Source organism: Peromyscus maniculatus, chromosome 23, assembly GCF_049852395.1.
Source record: "Peromyscus maniculatus bairdii isolate BWxNUB_F1_BW_parent chromosome 23, HU_Pman_BW_mat_3.1, whole genome shotgun sequence".
NCBI lineage: Eukaryota > Metazoa > Chordata > Mammalia > Rodentia > Cricetidae > Peromyscus > Peromyscus maniculatus.
Window position 1 is genome coordinate 45,434,154 of NC_134874.1, and position 19,344 is coordinate 45,453,497.

The window sequence follows — 19,344 nt, forward strand, 5'->3', positions numbered from 1 at the left end:
TAGGCAGATGCATTCAGAGCATTCTCCATGTCCGTTACTTTCTCTGTGGGTTGGATTTATAGTGTCTAATCCCTTCTAAGTCAATGGGCATTTCTGTTTGCTTGCTTACCTGTTCTCTCTCTCTCTCTCTCTCTCTCTGTGTGTGTGTGTGTGTGTGTGTGTGTGTGTGTGTGTGTGTGTGTGTGTGTTATACACATGGGGGCAGAAGTAGACTTCAGATATTTCCTTCAATCGCTTTGCCTCATTTTTCGAGACGAGTTCTCTTGTTGAATCCAGAGCTCGCCACCTGGCTGGACTGTCTGGCCAGCACACTCCAGGGATCTGCCTCCCCACCTCTGGAGTTGCTGATGTGTGCTGTGACATCTAGCTTTGAGTGTGGGTTCTGTGGATCCAGAATCAGGTCCTGTGGATCCAGAACCAGGTCCTCATGAGTTCCCAACAAGCACGTTACTGACAGAACTGCCTCCCCTGCCCAGCATATCTGCTTGGGGGGTTATTTTTCTCTTTCAGAGTTGTTGGAAGTTTAAAGACAGTACAATGGGCAGTCAGGCAGCTTCCAGGCCTTGGGAGTCCTTGAAATGAAATACCCCATACTTGTCATTGGCCTTTTGCCCTTCTTAACTGTGCCTACTATCTGCTGGATGGGACTAGCTGAGCCTACTTGCATGTGTATGGCTGTGGGGAGGGCCAGGATAAGTACTTTATAGGGCTGGATGGACCCTCAAGCAAATGGTTGTCCATCAGAGCAAGCTGGTTGGCAAGAGTGAGGACCAGAGTCTGAGAAGCAGGCTGTGCTAGGATGAACAAAGAAACCTCTCCTAGCCTCAGTTTCTTGTTCACAAAATTAGGAGACTGAGGACACATTTAAAGCTTTAGCCTGGAGATAGTACACAGTATGTACTTAATAAGTGGAAGGCTGTGGAAGAAAGGCTTCATTCCTAAGGGGTGGCCAGGGAGCTAGTGCAAGGCTAAGCCATGGAAACACAGGCCACCAAAGTGAACTCAGGCCTAGGGTAGGTGTGACAGCTCTGGGCCTGGGGGAAGCCAGTCACTCACAGGAGCTCAGAGGGACTCTGGAGGCACAAGTTCCCATGTGCACTATCCTCAGTGCACAGAGAACCAAGGGTGGCCACATTCCCATTGCATATGGAACCACGGTCCAGAAGAAGTCCCCCAGTTCTGGAGCTAGGACATGACTCGAGTTGATCGGTCCTAGAAGCCTGAACAAGCTAGGCTCTGCCACTCATCCACAATATGACGATTAAAGAAACATCTACTAGAGAAAGGAGATGCATTCAATGTGGCCACAGTGGGAAGAAGAAAAAGTAAAGAGGTCCAGGGACCCCCAAATCCATCTTTATAGTGCTGACATGGAGTTTGGGTTTAAATAGATGGCAGAGTTGTGCGTAGCTACACAGTTGTGGCTAAGTGTGGGCCCACACATCATTGAGCCATTCACTGCCTCAGTTCTAGTCTCCCCAGCAAGAACATCTAACTAGTTGTCAGAACTGTGTGAAATCTCTTTCAGGGAGACAAACTCCCCCTCTGGCTGGCACCAGAGGCTGACTTTTCCTTCTCCCACTGTAAGAAGGAAATGCCAGTTCCTTGGGGTGCATTGTCTCAAAAGTCTTACTGTGAAGGGAGGGACATGGGGATCTTAGACGGTCTTTGTTCCTGCAGGGGTAATTACACAAACATCCACTGAGAGACGAGACGATACCAGTGATGGATTCAAATGGAGCTGGAGTGTGGGCTCCTTTGCCTGGTAAAAGTTAAACCCAAGAATGGCAGGGAGCTAGCCAAGCTGCACACCAGGCCCCCAGGCTTTACCTGGCACTGGGGGTGGGCATCTTGGCAGACAGGTCCACCTGTTCCTGCTCGCTGTCCCAGCAGGACACTGCTTTGGGAAAAAGACCATCCCAGACTGCCAAGCACGTCTCATAGCTCTATGTGCACGTAAATGTCCTGCACTTCTTATGATCTTTGTGGAGCGTGTGTGTGCGTGCGTGCGTGCGTGCGTGCGTGCGTGCGTGCGTGCGTGCGTGTGTGTGTGTGTGTGTGTGTGTGTGTGTGTGTAGGCAGGTGTGTCATGTGTGTGGAGGTCAGAGGACAGCCTCAGGTTTCAGTCCTGGCCTTCCATCTTGTCTGAGACTGGGTCTCCTGCTCACCACTGTTTCATCAGTGTAGCAGGCCTCAGGGCCTCTGGGGATTTGCTTGTCTCGCTATCCTGTCTCCTCATTGTAGCACAGAGATTACAGGTACATGCTACCATGGCCAACTTTTTTTTCATTAAGAAAATTTCTTTCATTCATTTTACACACCAATCAGAGATCCCCCTCTTCCATCCTCCCACCCCCAAACCTCCCCCCTACAAACCACCCCTACTCCCCCCAACAAGAAGACAAGGACTTCCATGGAGAGGCACATCCAGTAGAGGCAAGTCCAAGCCCTTCCCCCTGCCTCAAGGCTGCACAAGGGTTCCCATCATAGGTAGTGGGGTAGTGGACTCCAAAAAGCCCTCTTGTGCACCAGGGATGGATTCTGATTCTACCGCCAGGGGGTCCCCAAGGAAATCAAGCTACACAATTGTTTCACCATGCAGAGGGCCTAGTACAGTCCCATGCAGGCTCCACAGCCGTTGATCCAACCTTCATGAGTTTCCACTAGTTTGGTTTGGTCATCTCTGCATGTTTCCCCATCATGATCCTGATGCACTTGTTCATAGAATCCCTTCTCTCTCTCTCTCTCTCTCTCTCTCTCTCTCTCTCTCTCTCTCTCTCTCTCCCTCCCTCCCTCCCTCCCTCCCTCCCTCCCTCCCTCCCTCCTTCCCTCCCCCCCCCACTGGACTCCTGGAGTTCTGCCTGGTGTTTGACTGTGGATCTCTACATCTGCCTCCATCAGTCACTGGAGAAAAGCTCTATGATGACAGTTAGGGTATTCACCAATCTCATCAGTGGGGCAAGCCAGTTTAGTTCAGGCACCTTCTCCACTATTTCTAGTAGTCCAAGCTGGGGTTATCCTTGGGGATTCCTGGCAACTTCCCTAGTACTGGGTTTTTCTCTATCCCATGATATTTCTCTCATTGCTTTCCCACTCCATCCCTGTTCCAAATCGACCATCCCATTTCCTTATGTTCTCATACTCCATCCCCTACCCTTCATTGTCCACTCCTCACCCCCAGTTCACTCATGGAGATCTCATCTATTTCCCCTTCCCAGGGTGATCCATGCATCCCTCTTTGGGTCTTCCTTGTCAGCTGGCTTCTCTGGAGTTGTGGGTTGTTGTCTGGTTATCCTTTGCTTTACTTCTAGTATCCACTTATGAGTGGGTACATACCATATTTGTCCTTCTGAGTCTGGGTTACTTCACTTAGGATGATATTTTCTAGTTCTATCCATTTGCCTGCAAATTTCATGGTGTCATTGTTTTTCTCTGCTGAGTAGTACTCGATTGTATATATGTACCACATTTTCTTAATCCATTCTTCAGTTGAGGAGCATCTAGGTTGTTTCCAAGTTCTGGCTATTATGAATAATGCTGCTATGAATGAACACAGTTGAACATGTGTCCCTGCGGTATGATTGAGCATTCCTTGGGTATATGCCCAAGAGTGGTATAGCTGGGTCTTGAAGTAGATTGATTCCCAATTTTCTGAGAAACCGCCACACTGATTCCCAAAGTGGCTATACAAGTTTGCATTCCCACCAACAGTGGAGGAGTGTTCCACTTGCTCCATATCCTCTCCAACATAAGCTGTCTGCAGTGCTTTTCATCTTAACCATTCCAACAGGTGTAAGATGGTATCTTAGAGTCATTTTGATTTGCATCTCCCTGATGACTGAGGATGCTGAGCATTCCTATGTCTTTCAGCCATTTGAAATTCTTCCTTTGAGAATTCTCTGTTTAGCTTTATAGCCCATTTTTTAAATTGGGTTGTTTGTTATTTTGATGTCTAGTTCTTGAGTTCTTTATATATTTTGGAGATCAGCCCTCTGTCAGATGTTGGGGTTGGTGAGAATCTTTTCTAAATTCTGTAGGCTGCTGTTTTGTCTTATTTACTGTGTCCTTTGCCTTACAGAAGCTTCTCAATTTCATGAGGTCCCATTTATTAATTGTTGCTCTCAGTGTCTGTACTACTGGTGTTATATTTAGGAAGTGGTCTTCTACGCCAATATATTTAAGACTACTTCCTACTTTCTCTTCTATCAGATTCAGTGTAACTGGTTTTATATTGAGGTCTTTGATCCACTTGGACTTGAGTTTTGTGTATGGCGATAGATATGGATCTATTTGCAGTCCTCTACATGTTGACATCCAGTTATGCCAGCACCATTTGTTGAAGATGAATTCTTTTTTCCATTGTACAATTTTTGCTTCTTTGTCAAAAATCAGGTGTTCATAGGTGTGTGAGTTAATGTCAGGGTCTTCAATTCAATTTCATTGGGCCACATGTCAGTTTTTCTGCCAATACCAAGCTATTTGTATAACTATGACTCTATAGTAAAAGTTAATGTCAGGGATGGTGATGCCTCCAGAGGTGGCTTTGTTGTACAGGATTCTTTTAGCTATCCTGGGTTTTCTGTTTTTCCAAATGAAGTTGAGTTGTTTCTTTCCAGGTCTGTGAAGAATTGTGTTGGGATTTTGACGGCGATTGCATTGAATCTGTAGATTGCTTTTGGTAAGATTGCCATTTTTACTATGTTAATCCTACCTATCCAGGAGCATGGGAGATCTTTCCATTTTCTGATATCTTCTTCAATTTCTTTCTTCAAGGACTCAAAGTTCTTGTCATACAGGTCTTTCACTTGCTTAGTTAGAGTTACCCCAAGGTATTTTATATGATTCGTGGCTATTGTAAAGGGTGATGTTTCTCTGATATCTTTTTCAGCCCGTTTATCATTTGTGTATAGGAGGGCTACTGATTTTTTTGAGTTGATCTTGTATCCTGACATATTACTGAAGGTGTTTGTCAGCTGTAGGAGTTCCCTGTTATAACTTTTGGGGTCACTTATGTATACGATCATGTCATCTGCAAATAGTGAAAGTCTGACTTCTTCCTTTCCAATTTGTATTCCCTTGATCTCCTTTTGTTGTCTTATTGCTCTAGCTAGAACTTCAAGTACTATATTGAATAAATGTGGGGAAAGTGGACAGCCTTGTCTTGTTCCTGATTTTAGTGGAATCACTTTGAGCTTCTCTCCATTTACTTTGATGGTGGCTGTTGGCTTGCTGCAAATTGCCTTTATTATGTTTAGGTCCATTCTTTGTATTCTTGTTCTCTCCAAGACCTTTATCATGAAGGGGTGTTGGATTTTGTCAAAGGCCTTTTCAGCATCTAATGAAATTATCATGTGGTTTTTTTTCTTTCAGTTTGTTTATATGGTGTATTACATTGACAGATTTTCATATGTTAAACCATCCTGGAATCTCTGGGATGAAGCCTACTTGATCATGGTGGATAATTTTTTGATGTGTCCTTGGAGTTGGTTTGCCAATATTTTATTAAGTATTTTTGCATCAACGTTCATGAGGGAGATTCTCATTCTTTGTTGCATCTTTGTGTGGCTTGGTAATCAGAGTAACTGTAGCCTCATAAAAGGAGTTTGATAACCTTCCTTTTGTTTCTATTGTGTGGAGCAATTTGAAGAGTATTGATATTAACTCTTCTTTGAAACCATCTGGTCCTGAACTTTTTTGGTTGGGAGATTTTAATGACTGTTTCTATTTCCTTAGACATTATTAGTCTATTTAAATTGTTTATCTGCTCTTGATTTAACTTTGGTATGTGGTATCTATCCAGAAAATTGTTCATTTCTTTTATATTTTCCAATTCTGTGGAGTACAGGTTTTTGAAGTATGACCTGATGATTCTCTGGATTTCCTCGTTGTCTATTGTTATGTCTCCCTTTTCATTTTTGATTTTCTTAATTTGCATGCTGTCTCCCTGCCTTTTGGTTAATTTGGATAAGGGCTTGACTATCTTGTTGATTTTCTCCAAGAACCAACTCTTTGTTTCATTGACCCTCTTTGTATTGTTCTCTTTGTTTCTATTTTATTGATTTCAGCTTTCAATTTGATTATTTCCTAGTGCCTATTGTTCCTGGGTGAGTTTGCCTCTTTTTAGTCTAGAGCTTTCAGGAGTGCTGTTAAGTCACTAGTGTGAGATTTCTCCAACTTCTTTATGTGGGCATTTAGTGAGATGAATTTTCCTCTTAGCACTGCTTTCATAGTGTCCCATAAGTTTGGGTATGTAGTACATTCATTTCTAATGAATTCTAATAAAACAATCACTTTAATGATACTCTGCATAGCTAATGCTCAAAGAGATTTTTTTAAAGAATTCTAGGAAATCTTTAATTTCTTTCTTTATTTCTTCCTTGACCAATTGGTGATTCAGTTGAGCATTATTCAGTTTCCATGAGATTGTAGGCTTTCTGCAATTTCTGTTGTTGAAATCTAACTTTAAGCCATCATGGTTTGTGGAATACAGGAGGTTATTTCAATTTTTTTGTACCTGTTGAGATTTGCTTTGTGACCGAGTATGTGGTCAATTCTAGAGAAGGTTCCATGGGGTGCTAAGAAGAGGTATATTATTTTTGTTAGGGTGCAATGTTCTATAGATATCTATTAAGTCCATTTGAGTCATAACATCTGTTAGGTCCTTTATTTCTTTGTTAAGTTTCTAGCTGGCAGATATGTCCAGTGGTGAGAGTAGTGTGTTGAAGTCTCCCACTATTAATGTGTAGGGTTTTATGTGTGATTTAAGTAGTGTTTCTTTTACATATGTGGGTGCCCTTGTGTTTGGGGCATAAATGTTCAGAATTGAAACTTCATCTTGGTGGATTTTTCCTGTGATGAATATGTAATGTTCTTCCTGATCTCTTTTGACTGATTTTAGTTTAAAGTCTATTTTGTTAGATATTAGGATAGCTACACCAGCTTGCTTCTTAAGACCATTTGATTGGAAAATCTTTTCCCAACCTTCAACTCTGAGGTAGTATCTGCTTTGAAGTTGAGGTTTGTTTCTTATATGCAGCAGAAGGTTGGATCCTGATTTTGTATCCATTCTGTTAGCCTGTGCCTTTTTATAGGTGAATTAAGTCCATTGACATTAAGAGATATTAATGACCAGTGATTGTTCATTCCTGTTATCTTTTGGTGGTAGTATGTATGTATTTCTCTTCTTTGGGTTTTACTGCTGTGGGATTATCTATTGCCTGAGTTTTTGTGGGTTTTATCTGACTTCCTTAGGTTGGAATTTTCCTTCTAGTACTTTCTGTAGGGCTGGATTTGTGAATAGGTATTGTTTAAATCTGGTTTTGTCTTGGAATGTCTTCTTCACTTCGTCTATGGTGGTTGAAAGCTTTGCTGGGTATATTAGTATAGGCTGGCATCCATGGTCTCTTAGTGTCTGCATTACATCTGTCTAGGACCTTCTGGCTTTCAAAGTCTCCATTGAGAAGTCAGGTGTTATTCTGATGGGTCTGCCTTTATAAGTCACTTGGCCTTTTTCCTTTACTGCTCTTAATATTCTTTCTTTATGTTTAGTGGTTTAATTATTATGTGGCAAGGGGACTATTGGGGTGTCTAGTCTGTTTGGTATTCTATAGGCTTCTTGTATCTTCATAGGTATTTTTTCTTTAGGTGAGGAAAGTTTTCTTCTATCATTTTGTTGAATATATTTTCTGTGCCTTTGAGTTGGTATTCTTCTCCTTCTTTTATTCCTATTATTCTTAGGTTTGGCCTTTTCATGGTGTCCCACATTTCCTGGACATTTTGTGTTGTGACTTTTTTGGCTGGGGTGTTTTCTTTGACTGACGAATCTATTTCCTCTATTGTATCCTCTACACCAGAGATTCTCTCTTCCATCTCTTGTATTCTGTTTATTGTGCTGGCATCTGTGTTACCTGTTTGTTTACTCAGATTTTCTATTTCCAGCATTCCCTCTGTTTGTGTCTTCTTCATTGTTTCTGTTTTACTTTTCAGGTCTTGAACTGTTTCCTTCATGTGTTTAATTGCTTTTTCATGGTTTTCTTGACTTTTTATTTATTGATTTCTTCCATTTTTTTGTTTGTCTTTTCCTCAATTTCTTTAAGGGAATTTTTCATTTCCTCTTTAAAGGACTCTAGCATCTTCATGAAGTTATTTTTTAAGGTCGCATTCTTCTGGCCAACTTTTATATGAGTTTTGGGAATTTGAGCTTACTTACACAGTAGGCACTTTGTGGAATCCACCTTGCCAGCCCCCTTCTGTATTTCTGTCATGTGGTTACTGTCCTAGTCTTCTTGGGGATGTTAGCTGGGTGAGACAAGGACCCTTGCCATCCAGGCCTGGGCCATGACCTCACACTGAGACATGTGCACAAGGCAGGTGCCAGGGAGCTCCTGCTGTGCCAGCCGGTGGCTCGTGTCACAAATGCCACCTGGAGACACAATAGCCTGTCTGGTAAAAGGAGAGATCCTCCTTTAAGGTGTCTCATATCTCTTTGGCTCCCTGTCACCTTGCAAGGTGACAGACTCCACAGGCCGCACCCTGTCAGCCCCACTTCAAGCTCTGCAAGACAGCATGTCTGACCCCACGCAGACCACCTCCTGTCCTTCCCCACTGTCTGGACAATGTCTGGACTCCCGTGAACCCCAGAGAAACATCTGTCAGCATTGCAGTTGGAGTAAACCCCACCACCATTGAATTCCTTTTTCCTAATAGGAAGACTGACATTATTTTCCAGTTGTCTGGAGTATGTACAGAGGAAAGCCATTGGCAGCTCTAATGGACCCTTCTGGCAATAGCACAGTGGTCTATATAAACCTGCAGAGGCGGGTTCAGCTTTGCCTCTGACATGGCACCTCCCTCTATGCAGTTGGGTTCTATGATGACAGGTGACTTTGAAACACACTCGGTATTTTCAAATGTTTATTGTTTGTGTGATTGTCTGTAATGACACCCTTGCCATGACTTCTTGTCAGCGCCTTGAGCAGATACGATATCTGTAAGTCTTGAAGAGTATGAACTCAAGGCCTTTCTGCTTACTAGTCTAGCAGATCATTTCCGATTCTATTATGGGGACTCCTGAAAACTGCTTAGTTGGTGAAGTGCCTGTTGCCCAAGCCTGAGGATCCCCGGCACCCACAGTAAAGCCAAACTGGGTAGCACACTCCAGTAGCCCCATTGCTGGAGAGGCAGAGGCAAGAGGATCCCATGGGCTTGTTGGCATAGTGTAGCAGAATCAGCCAGCTCCAGGTTCAGGTAGAGATGCTGGCTCGGAAATTAAGGTGGAGAGCGATAGAGGAGACCTCTGGCCTTCACATCTATGTGCACATGTATATACGCACATCCACAGATAAGTACAAGTATGTGCATACTCCATACATGCACCCATACACACAAACATATACACACACCACATACACACTCCACTCATACATACATCACACACATCACCCATAGAATATACATACACATACTACGCATATCACACATAAACATACCACATATATACTGCCCATACACACATATATACCACATACATATGCACCACATATACACACCACACACACACACTCCCTACAGGAACTCAGAGGTTTTGTAGAGAAGGCAGATGGAGAAGTGACCTAATGACCAACCGTTACCAGTGAGGCTGGGCATGGTGCACGTGATGAGATGTTGCTGGCAGACTCAGAGAATGCTCCTTGAGGAGGTAAGGTCATGGTTAGGACATGAGGGAGACTCCTATTACAGCAGGAAAAGGACATCCCAGACAGGCAGGGATGTGGGAGGAGAGGCTTGGAGGGAGGGAAGTGTGATGGTGGTGTGGTTTTTTTTTTTCTGAGACAAGATCTCTCTCTCTCTCTCTCTCTCTCTCTCTCTCTCTCTCTCTCTCTCTCTCTCCCCCCCTCTCTCTCTCTGTGTGTGTGTGTATGTGTGTGTGTGTGTGTGTTCATGTGTGCACACACAGATGACACCAAGTACCTGTGAATACACACAGGAAGGCATCAGGTCCCCCCCCCCCCCCGCCCCGTTCTCTGCCTTTCTCCCTTAAGTCACACTCTTCTGCTGAACTCAGAGCTCATCATTTTTCGTCAGGGTTGGCAACCAGCTCGGTGATCCTCCTGTCTCTAACTCTCCAGTCCCCACCACGTCTCTAACAGCCTCCCCAGTCCCCATCACTCGGGTTACAGGGGCACATATGGCCACACCAGTCTGTTTATGAGAGTGCTGGGGATCCAAACTCAGGTCTCATACTTGCCCAGCTTCTTATTCTGGAATTGAGAAACCAGCAGATCTTGGGCTAAGTGGCATTAAAAGGGAACTTTATTTCTCCAACACCCCTTTATCAGGAGTTGGGGGAGAGGGGCAAATGGGCCAGAGCCATCACTGTGGTTTCCAGAGGAGACAACAGGTGAGACCAGGAAAGTAGTGTAGGAAAAGCAAGGGTAGCATCTGTGGTGGCCTCGGCCTGTGGTTTAGGATGTGCAATGGCAATAATGCCGTGAGCACCCAGGAACAACCATGCACTAGGTTTGGAGTCATGACTTTCCCAGACCACCGACTTATGGTGCAGCCCTCTAGGACATGAGGCTCCCAGCAGCAGTGACAGCAGCTCCCGGCACCTGAGACCACAGTGGAGAATGACACCCTGCACCCCAGCAATCTGTGCTGCGCAGCTGGGCTGTCCTGTAGGTCAAATAGGGGATAGCATTCTGGCCACATCACTTGCTTTGTCCTCATGGGGGTTCTGATCATGTTTTGGGGTGACTTTATCATCCTTGCTTTATGGATAAGGCTGAGCATCTCAGGACAGCTTCCAGATTTCACATTGGTATGTTTGAATGTGGAGTTCAAGCCCCTCCCTGGGGGTCCTTGTTCTGTGGTAAAGCAGAAATCTTTGTTGGCATTTTCCGGATTTAGAGGCAGTACCATAAACCCCCTGGGTCTGAGGAGGCTCCTTGTTGCTCTGACTCTTTGAGAGCATCAGACCTGGTGGGAAAGGCAGGACCAACCCAAACTCCAGCCACTCACCAGCTCTGACAGATGTGCAGGGCCCAGCACTATGCAGATAAACACAAGCCAGTCACAGGGTCAAGATGGCAGGGCTACCAGGAAGTTCAAGTCTGTCCCTAAGTCCACACTGCTGGGGCTCAGCACCAGAGGACTCTGACTCCAAAACCCAGAAAGTGTTGTATATAGAGAAGACTGGGAGAAGTCTCCTCCTGAAGAGGGGGGCTCTTAGGGAGAGCTGCACCCCTAAGGGGAGAAAAGGAGGAGTGGGAGACATTGTCAGATGGGACACTGTGAAGAATGATGAATAGATTACCTCACATGTAGGGGGACATGAGACAGGTGCTGTGGACCTAATGTGTGTTTGTTCCAAATGCATATATTGAAGCTTTTCCCCAAAGGATCATATTAGGAGTGGGGCCTTTGGAAGGTAATTAGGACATGAGGGTGGAGCCCCTTTGAATGAAGTTAATGCCCTTATTAGAAGGGTTGGGATGTGGCTTGATGGTAGAGCACCTGCCTAGAATCCCCCAGTGAGGGGCTGGGGTGTGGCTCAGTGGTAGAGCACCTGCCTAGAATCCCCCAGTGAGGGACTGGGGTGTGACTCAGTGGTAGAGCCCCTGCCTAGAATGCCCCAGTGAAGGGCTGGGGTGTGACTCAGTGGTAGAGAACCTGCCTAGAATCCCCCAGTGAGGGGCTGGGGTGTGGCTCAGTGGTAGAACACCTGCCTAGAATCCCCCAGTGAGGGGCTGGGGTGTGGCTCAGTGGTAGAGCCCCTGCCTAGAATCCCCCAGTGAGGGACTGGGGTGTGACTCAGTGGTAGAGCACCTGCCTAGCATCCCCCAGTGAGGGAAGGGCTGGGGGTGTGCATCATTGTTACAGCACCTTTCACCTGGAGGCTCAATGGCAGAGCACTTCCTAGCATGTATGAGGCCCTGGCTTCCATTCCCAGCATTACATTTAAAATAAAAATAGCAAAGCTCCCACTCCCGTTACGCCACATGAAGATTCAAATCAGAAATGGTCATCACCAGTGCTCCCCAGTCCTGAGCATGCAGCCTCCAGAACTGGGAGGCAGGGAGTTTCTGTGGTGTGTGTTACAGCAGCCTGAACCAGCTCAGACACAGCAGGGGCTGCTGGCCTAGAACCTGGGCACCAGGCCCAGCACAGCAGCATTCTCTTAAATCCACTGAGCTAGGCCGTCAGCACAGTCCAGGAAAGGGCGGAGAGCCTCAGTGTGGGTGGAGCCTCAGGGTCCTGTGACAGATTACCCAGGTCCACAAGGAAGTCCTGTCACCAAGAGACAGCAGAGGAAGACAAAGGACAATGCCATCTGGGAGTCCTGGAGGCAAAAAAGAAAGAACGTGGGGAAGTCAGGGGGAGACCAAGAGAGCAGGTGCCTGAGAAGCCAAGACCACAGATTCAGATCAGAAGGATTGGCAGAAAATCCAGACAGCCATTTCTCACTCCTGCATCAGAAGATACGAACATTTAAAATTGGGGAGACAGCTAGGTCAGTAATGTGCTTGCTGGGCAAGCGTGGGGACCCGAGTCCGACCCCAGCCCCAGTGGAAAGGATCCGCTGTGGTGGGGCAGGATCAGGAGGATCCCTGGGGCTCTCTGCTCAGCAGCCCAGCCTAACCAGTAAACTCCGGCTCCAGTGGGAGACCCTGTCTCTCAACACAAGGTGGGATAGCGTTGGGAGATGGTTCAGCGGTTAAGAGCGCTTGTTGCTCCTGCAGAGGACCCAGTTTCCGTTCCCAGCATCCACATGGCAGCTCACAATCCCCTGTAACTCCAGTTCTAGGGGAGCCGATGCCCTCTTCTGACCTCCATAGGAACCAGGCACACAAACAGTGCCCATACGTACATGCAGGCAAAACACTGAAACATGTAAAATCTAAAAGAAAAAAAGAAAAAGAAAGGAAGGAAGGAAGGAAGGAAGGAAGGAAGGAAGGAAGGAAGGAAGGAAGGAAGGAAGAAAGAAAGAAAGAAAGAAAGAAAGAAAGAAAGAAAGAAAGAAAGAAAGAAAGAAAGAAAGAAAAAACAAACAAGGGGTACCAGCTGCCTGAGGAAGAGCACCCGAGCGCACATGATGTACAAGCACATATGTATATGTGGGCATACACACAAGCACATGCACAGTCATGAACACAAACACAGAGGTGTGTGTGTGTGTGTGAGAGAGAGAGACAGAGACAGGGAGGGAGGGAGGGAGGGAGGGAGAGAGAGAGAGAGAGAGAGAGAGAGAGAGAGAGAGAGAGAGAGACCGAGGAGGAGGAGGGAGAATTTAATTGTGAAGCTAACTAAAGGAAACTACACTAGACTACGCAGGAGGAAAGGCAGCCACTAACTAGGAGGGCAGGGCTGCACAAATCCTGCCCTTCTCAAAGCCAGCAGCCTCCTTGCCAGCTGAGATCAATCAAGGGCTAAGGAGAATCCCCTTAACAACTCATTAGCTTGTAAGAGTTCCGGATCTGCTCAGGGAACTGGCCTTTGGGCCTCCCCAAGCCTCTGGTTCCTTCCTGGTTGGGCTGTGCTTTTGCCAGAAGTGCAAACCCCATCTGTCCCTCTGCCTCCGTGCCCTCCAGCGCCCCTCATTTGGGGGAGCTTCATTTGGCTCAGGCACGGGGACACCACAGGGTCTGAGTATCTGCGAAGTTGCAAGTTTTCCTGCTGATGGCATGAGTTTCAGGCAGGGTGCATGAGGCTGGCAGGTTTCCATGGAGCTCTGGAATGTCTGCCTCTCCGCTGGGCTCTGAGTGAAAGGACAGCTGCCTCCTTGTCAGTCCGTCCTCCTCATGCCCTCCTGACCATCTGTGTCATGCCTCTGGGATGAAGTTAATGACTGTCCCTGGAGGAGCCACTGAAGTCCTGGCGATGTGGGGTGCTGGGCAAACACCAAACTCCCCTAACAGAAGCCTTCGAAGTCCTGCCTAGGCCAATTGATTCCCCTAAAACTTCCCAGAAGCCCAGCTGAACCGAGAGATGTTTCTCATGCTCACAACCCCGGTTGTGTAGAAACTCTGCTTGGCAGGAGTGGCAGGCTCTGAGATGTCTAGTTGTTAAATGAATGCACATGTCCAAATGGGTCCTGCTTCCCGGCAAGCTGGTGCCAAATGCAGACTAGATATAGTAGCAGGTAAGCCATTGGCCCTCCTGGAGGAGCTTTTCACCTCCTCAGAGGGACTGTGCACTCCTTAATGCAATAAAGGACCTGCCCTGCAGAGTGATGTTTGAAACGTGGGCATTTCAGCTTCTATAATAAGCATTGTAAAGTGCTGTTTGTTGGCTTTCAGAGAAAAGCAAGAAAGCCTTTCTAAATCCCGGCTTCCCTGTGGGAGCTTCAATTTGTTTTATCTTTAGAGCCCTGACTCACTCTGTGTCCTGTCTGCTAGTAGTGGCCAGTCACTTACTTCTAGAACACTCTAGTGTGATGGCCTGGAAGTTTACTGAGCCAGAGGAGCCAGGCAAGGATTAAAGAATCCTGGGCTTTTTAGATAAAGATGTAAACCTCCTGTCGCAGGGATGTAAGATTCTTGCCGGGTTCTGGTGGTTTGGGTAAAATGTCTTTGATGTCCCATACCAGCTACCCCATATTTTGTGCTGGTTTTTAAAAATCATTCACATGATCATTAGCATGTTGACTAAACAGGGCTGAACACCAAGTTTTACACTGGACCCCAGAGAAGGCTCTGGGGTATAGTGGAGAGTCAGACCCTATATTTACATGTGAGCGGCAATAATAACAGACAGGCAGGACCAGTATGAAGTTTGCCTTGTGCCTCTGGGGAGCATGCTCAAACAGGATGGAGAGATGATCTCTGTTGCATCTCTGCATCTCTGCCATGGAGTCACAACGGTTAGCAACATACAAACCAATGAGCGTGGCTGTGTTCCAATAAAACTTTATCAACCAAAACAAGAAAGGGGCCAGATTTGTTCTGTGGGCTCAGTTTTACTGAGTAGTGAACAGAGCCTGTTTGAAAGGCTGTTTGCTGGCTATCAAGCCTTGTAGAAACCTGATTTCTTACATGTTGATTGACTAAATGCTGTCACATCAGATATTAAATTGTGAAGTTGCTAAGCTACAGGTTAGGGTTATGTTGCTCCTGTAACCAGCTTTCTAATATCTTTGTCTTCTTTACTGTGTATGTTCGTATTTGGGGTGTTTTATGAATATGCATATTGAAGCCAGAGGTCAACTCTTCACCATCTTCTTTGAGACAGACTCGCACTGAACCTGGAACTCACCAATTAGACCAAGCTGGCTGGACAGCAAGGATCCTCATGCCTCCCCCTCCCTGGCTCTGAGATTACAGGAACATGCCATTCCTAGCTTCTGGCTCTTCTACATGGGTTCCCAAGGATCGAACTGAGGTCCTCATACTTGTGTGGCATGCACTTTACTGACTGAGCCATCTGTCCAGCCTGGACATTTTTTCTCCTACTGACGCTCCAGATTTTGAGTCATATTCTCCTCCAAACCCATTTTACCATCCTGCTGGGTCCCTTTTTGATAAGCAAAATGAGTTTTCACACACACACACACACACACACACACACACACACACACACACACACTATTTGTATGAGTTACCCTTGAGGATCACGCACTGACCCTGTCAGAGGTAGGCAGAAGGCAGCCTGAGTGCACAAGATGGGGACATCACACACCATCTGCTTGGTCAGAGATGGAGAGCTGTCCCTGGACGTTGTCTATGGATGCTTTCGGAAGGGGGAGACAGAGAGCACGGGGCGGGGTGGCTATCTATAGAGGCTTCCAGAAGCAATAAAGCAGAGGAGGCTGCTCATGGAGGCTTCCAGAAGAGGGAGCAAGAAAGTAGAAGCAGTTCAAGGAAGCTTCTGGCAGTTGCCTAGAGAAGGCAGGAGAAGGAGCAGACATGTTGGGACCAGATTCAAGAGCTTTGCATGGACACAGGTGCTCAAGGCCATGTGGTACCTTCAGGTAATGACAAACAGTGATTAGGGAATATGACGGCAGAGCCGTCTGGAGAGTCTGTCAGTCACTGTCCCATCTCCAAATCAGAGACCTGCACAAATGGGACTTGGCATGGGAAAGGTCAAGGATGTGTGGGTCACACCCTAGTCCTATTCCATTATCTCAGTTGGCTTGATTGTAGCCTGGAAGTTCTGTATTGAACTCAGCAGAATGGAAGACAGGAAATGAACCAGACATCCCTCCATTTTGTAGACACCAGCTATGGGACAGTGGCAACGTGGGGACTCGAAAAGGGAAGACCTTTGTCTTCTCCCACGATACTGTCTGACTTAAGGGGAGAAGTAAGTGGGGACCATGGCCCTGTCCTGCTGGCTTTGACTCTTGTGCTCAGTGCAAACAGCTCGAGCTGCCTGTCTCCCCGTCTTCCTGCCCTTCCAGCAGCCAGCCATGCCTCACCCTCTCCTCTGAGTAGCAGCTCAAAGGTTGTCACTGCCCTTCCAACCCTCTTGGTCACATGATGGATGGCCCTGAGTCCCAGAGCCACCACCCTGATCCATGCAGTCCCTGTAGAAGCATAGATGGCCAAGAGCCATCTTATCATGGGAGGCCAGTGCTGGAGCCATCCACATGGTCCAGGAAACACCTAGCCCTACAGAGATGTGCCTGGACCTAGAAGGAAGATGGACTGAGTCAAACATGCTGGGCATCAAGGCAGAGGAGGACCCAGAGGATGCCTAGAACCAGCCTTCCTTCAAGGAGGGTTTGTAAAGATGGGGCTGGGGGGGCAAAGTCAGGCAGAGACAGGAGCATTCAGTCACGCTGCAGGGACCTGGGGGATCAGTTAAAGTCACTGTGCATCTGCTGCCCCCTCGCCAGCACAGAAGGCCCGGGTGGGAAAAGACACAGCAGTGGCCCCTCTCTGTGGAGCCCAGGTGGCAGGAATAGAGGCTAAACTTCCAGAGCCACCAAGATTTGTGGTGGTTGAGAGCACTCCCCTGTTCCAGCCTCGCAGGTGGCCACATCTTCCCCCTAGTTCAGCAGCTTTGCTCATTCACAGAATCCCAGCTGCTCATTAGCCTCTCTGACCTCCAGCTCGTTCTCTGCCAGGTGTTCCTGGACAGCATCCCACCTTAAATTTTAATGCTTCTTTTAAAAATTGAGATGAAATGCACAGAACACAAATTTTGCCATTTTAAAGAGGACCATTCCTAAGGTAGAAGACTCAGAGCGTATTTCTGCTTCCACCGCATCTCAGCATATAAAACTCATCTCCAAGAGCTTCCCTCCCTCCCCACCCCTGCTTCCCTCTCTCCCCACCCCCTTCTCATTAAACATCTGACCCCCCACCCCAGTCATTTTATAAAGGAGACTCTCATGCTATGTGGACTTGGGGACAGGCTTCTACCCAGCCCAATGTTTCTGAAGTCTGTCCACATAAAAGCAGATGCCAGTGCCAGTGCCCTGTGCCACTTCATTTGGGAATATGTGCCTCAATTTTACTCTTGGGCTGTGGTGCACAGAGCACTGTGAACTGGTATGTACTGTGCAGGTTCACACAATTGTATGCAGGTAAGTACAGGCATGTGCAGGTATGTGTATGTGTGCAGATGCATACAGGTATATATATAAGTGTATGCCATGTATGTGGATACATATATACATATACAAATACATACAGGTGTGTGGGGTATATACATGTGTGCACACATACATACAATAATATTCAGGTGTATACAGGTACTTACCTATGTGTGCAGGTACATACAGATGTGTGCAAGTGTATGCCACTGTGTACATGTGTGGATACATACATACATACATACATACACAAGTACACACAGGTATATGTGGGTTCATACATGTGTGTATACATACATATAGTCATGTTCAGGTGAATTCAGGTGTGTATAGCTACATACAGCTTTGTGAAGGTATTTACATGTATACAGATACATTCAGATATATAGATGCCACTGTGTACATGTGTATGGATGCATACATACACATACAAGTATACAAGATATGTGCAGATACATACATGTGTGCACAAATGCATATAGTTCAATTCAGGTGAATACAGGTGTGTGCAGGTTCTTGCCTGTGTGTGCAGGTGCGTCCAGGTGTGTGCGTTAGTGTACGGTGTATGCCTGTGTCTCCCAGCTCTGCTGAGTGGAGACTAGAATGGACGTTTGGGTCTCATATGACACTCTGACTCTTTTCTGCAGCCGTTTTCCTGCTTTAGTTTAGACTCCCCACATCGCAGGCTGCTCGCTTTTGCTTACTGGTCCCTCCTTGTCCTTCATCCTTCACATCATTTCTGCAGCTTACCAAGGTCGTCATGAAGCCTCAGCACCCCACCTCTGTGGCTTGGCCACCTGCCAAGTTGTCTTCCTCTGTGAACTTAATGAGCACAAGGCCTGCCCTGTCATTTAAGTCACTTATGGAGCATTAGATGCCAGGGCAGGACTGAGCCTGGCTGAACCGGCTCTCAGCACACCCTCTGTTGTATACCATGATCCCCAGGGTCACACAGCCACATGAGCTGCACAAGTCAACAGACTGCTCACAGGAGCCACAGGCTGGAGCACACAGCCATGTCCTCTGTGCGTTCTGTCCGGGACACCCCAGGGTGTCATCAACAGGGTAGATGAAGCTGTTTGGGGGCTTTCTTAGGCAGAGCAAGCAACTAGGGTCAGGTTAGAGGTCACAGGAAGTGTGAGTGTACAATTGCTAACCAAGGAAGCCATGGACATATCGTTCCCAGGAGAGGGGGATACTGGGGGAGTTCTAGGGATGCCCAATGGGGCCTCACAGGCCAGCTTGGAAGGGACAAGTGTCTGTAAAGAGTGGTGCTCCTCAGACCAGCTCTGCCCTGAGGTACTTCTGTGTGTGTATGGAGGTGTATGGGGGGGTGTACACATAAGTATGCATGTATATGTGTTCACCTGTATGTGTATACATCTGAGTATATATGCATGTGTTCATATGTTCACATGTGTTTGTGTGTGTACACATAAGTGTGCATGTACATGTGTTCACCTATGTGTGTACACATCTGAGTGTGTGTGTGTGTGTGTGTGTGTGTGTGTGTGTGTGTGTGTGTGTGTAGAGACCAGAGTCAACCTCAGGTGTCCTTTTTTCAGAGCACTGTCAATTTTGGTTTGGGGGGAGGTTTTTGTTTTGTTTTGTTTTTTGAGACAGTCATGGGGCTCATTGATTCAGCTTGGCTAACTGGTCAGAGAACCCCAAGACTCTGTCTGTCTCCACCTCCCAAGCTCTGGAATTACAAATGTGTGCCAACATGCCTGGCTTAAAAATACATTATGTGTGTATGTGTATGTGTATGTGTCTATAGGGATACTTGAGTGCAGTGCCCTAAAAGG

General features: G+C 46.6%; 1 protein-coding gene across 2 annotated transcripts in view; it reads left to right on the forward strand.

The window, feature by feature from the left end:
- The window catches only part of Sdk1 (sidekick cell adhesion molecule 1), a 968,286-nt gene that overhangs the window by 818,228 nt on the left and 130,714 nt on the right, over window positions 1–19,344 (forward strand). The window lies entirely within an intron of this gene.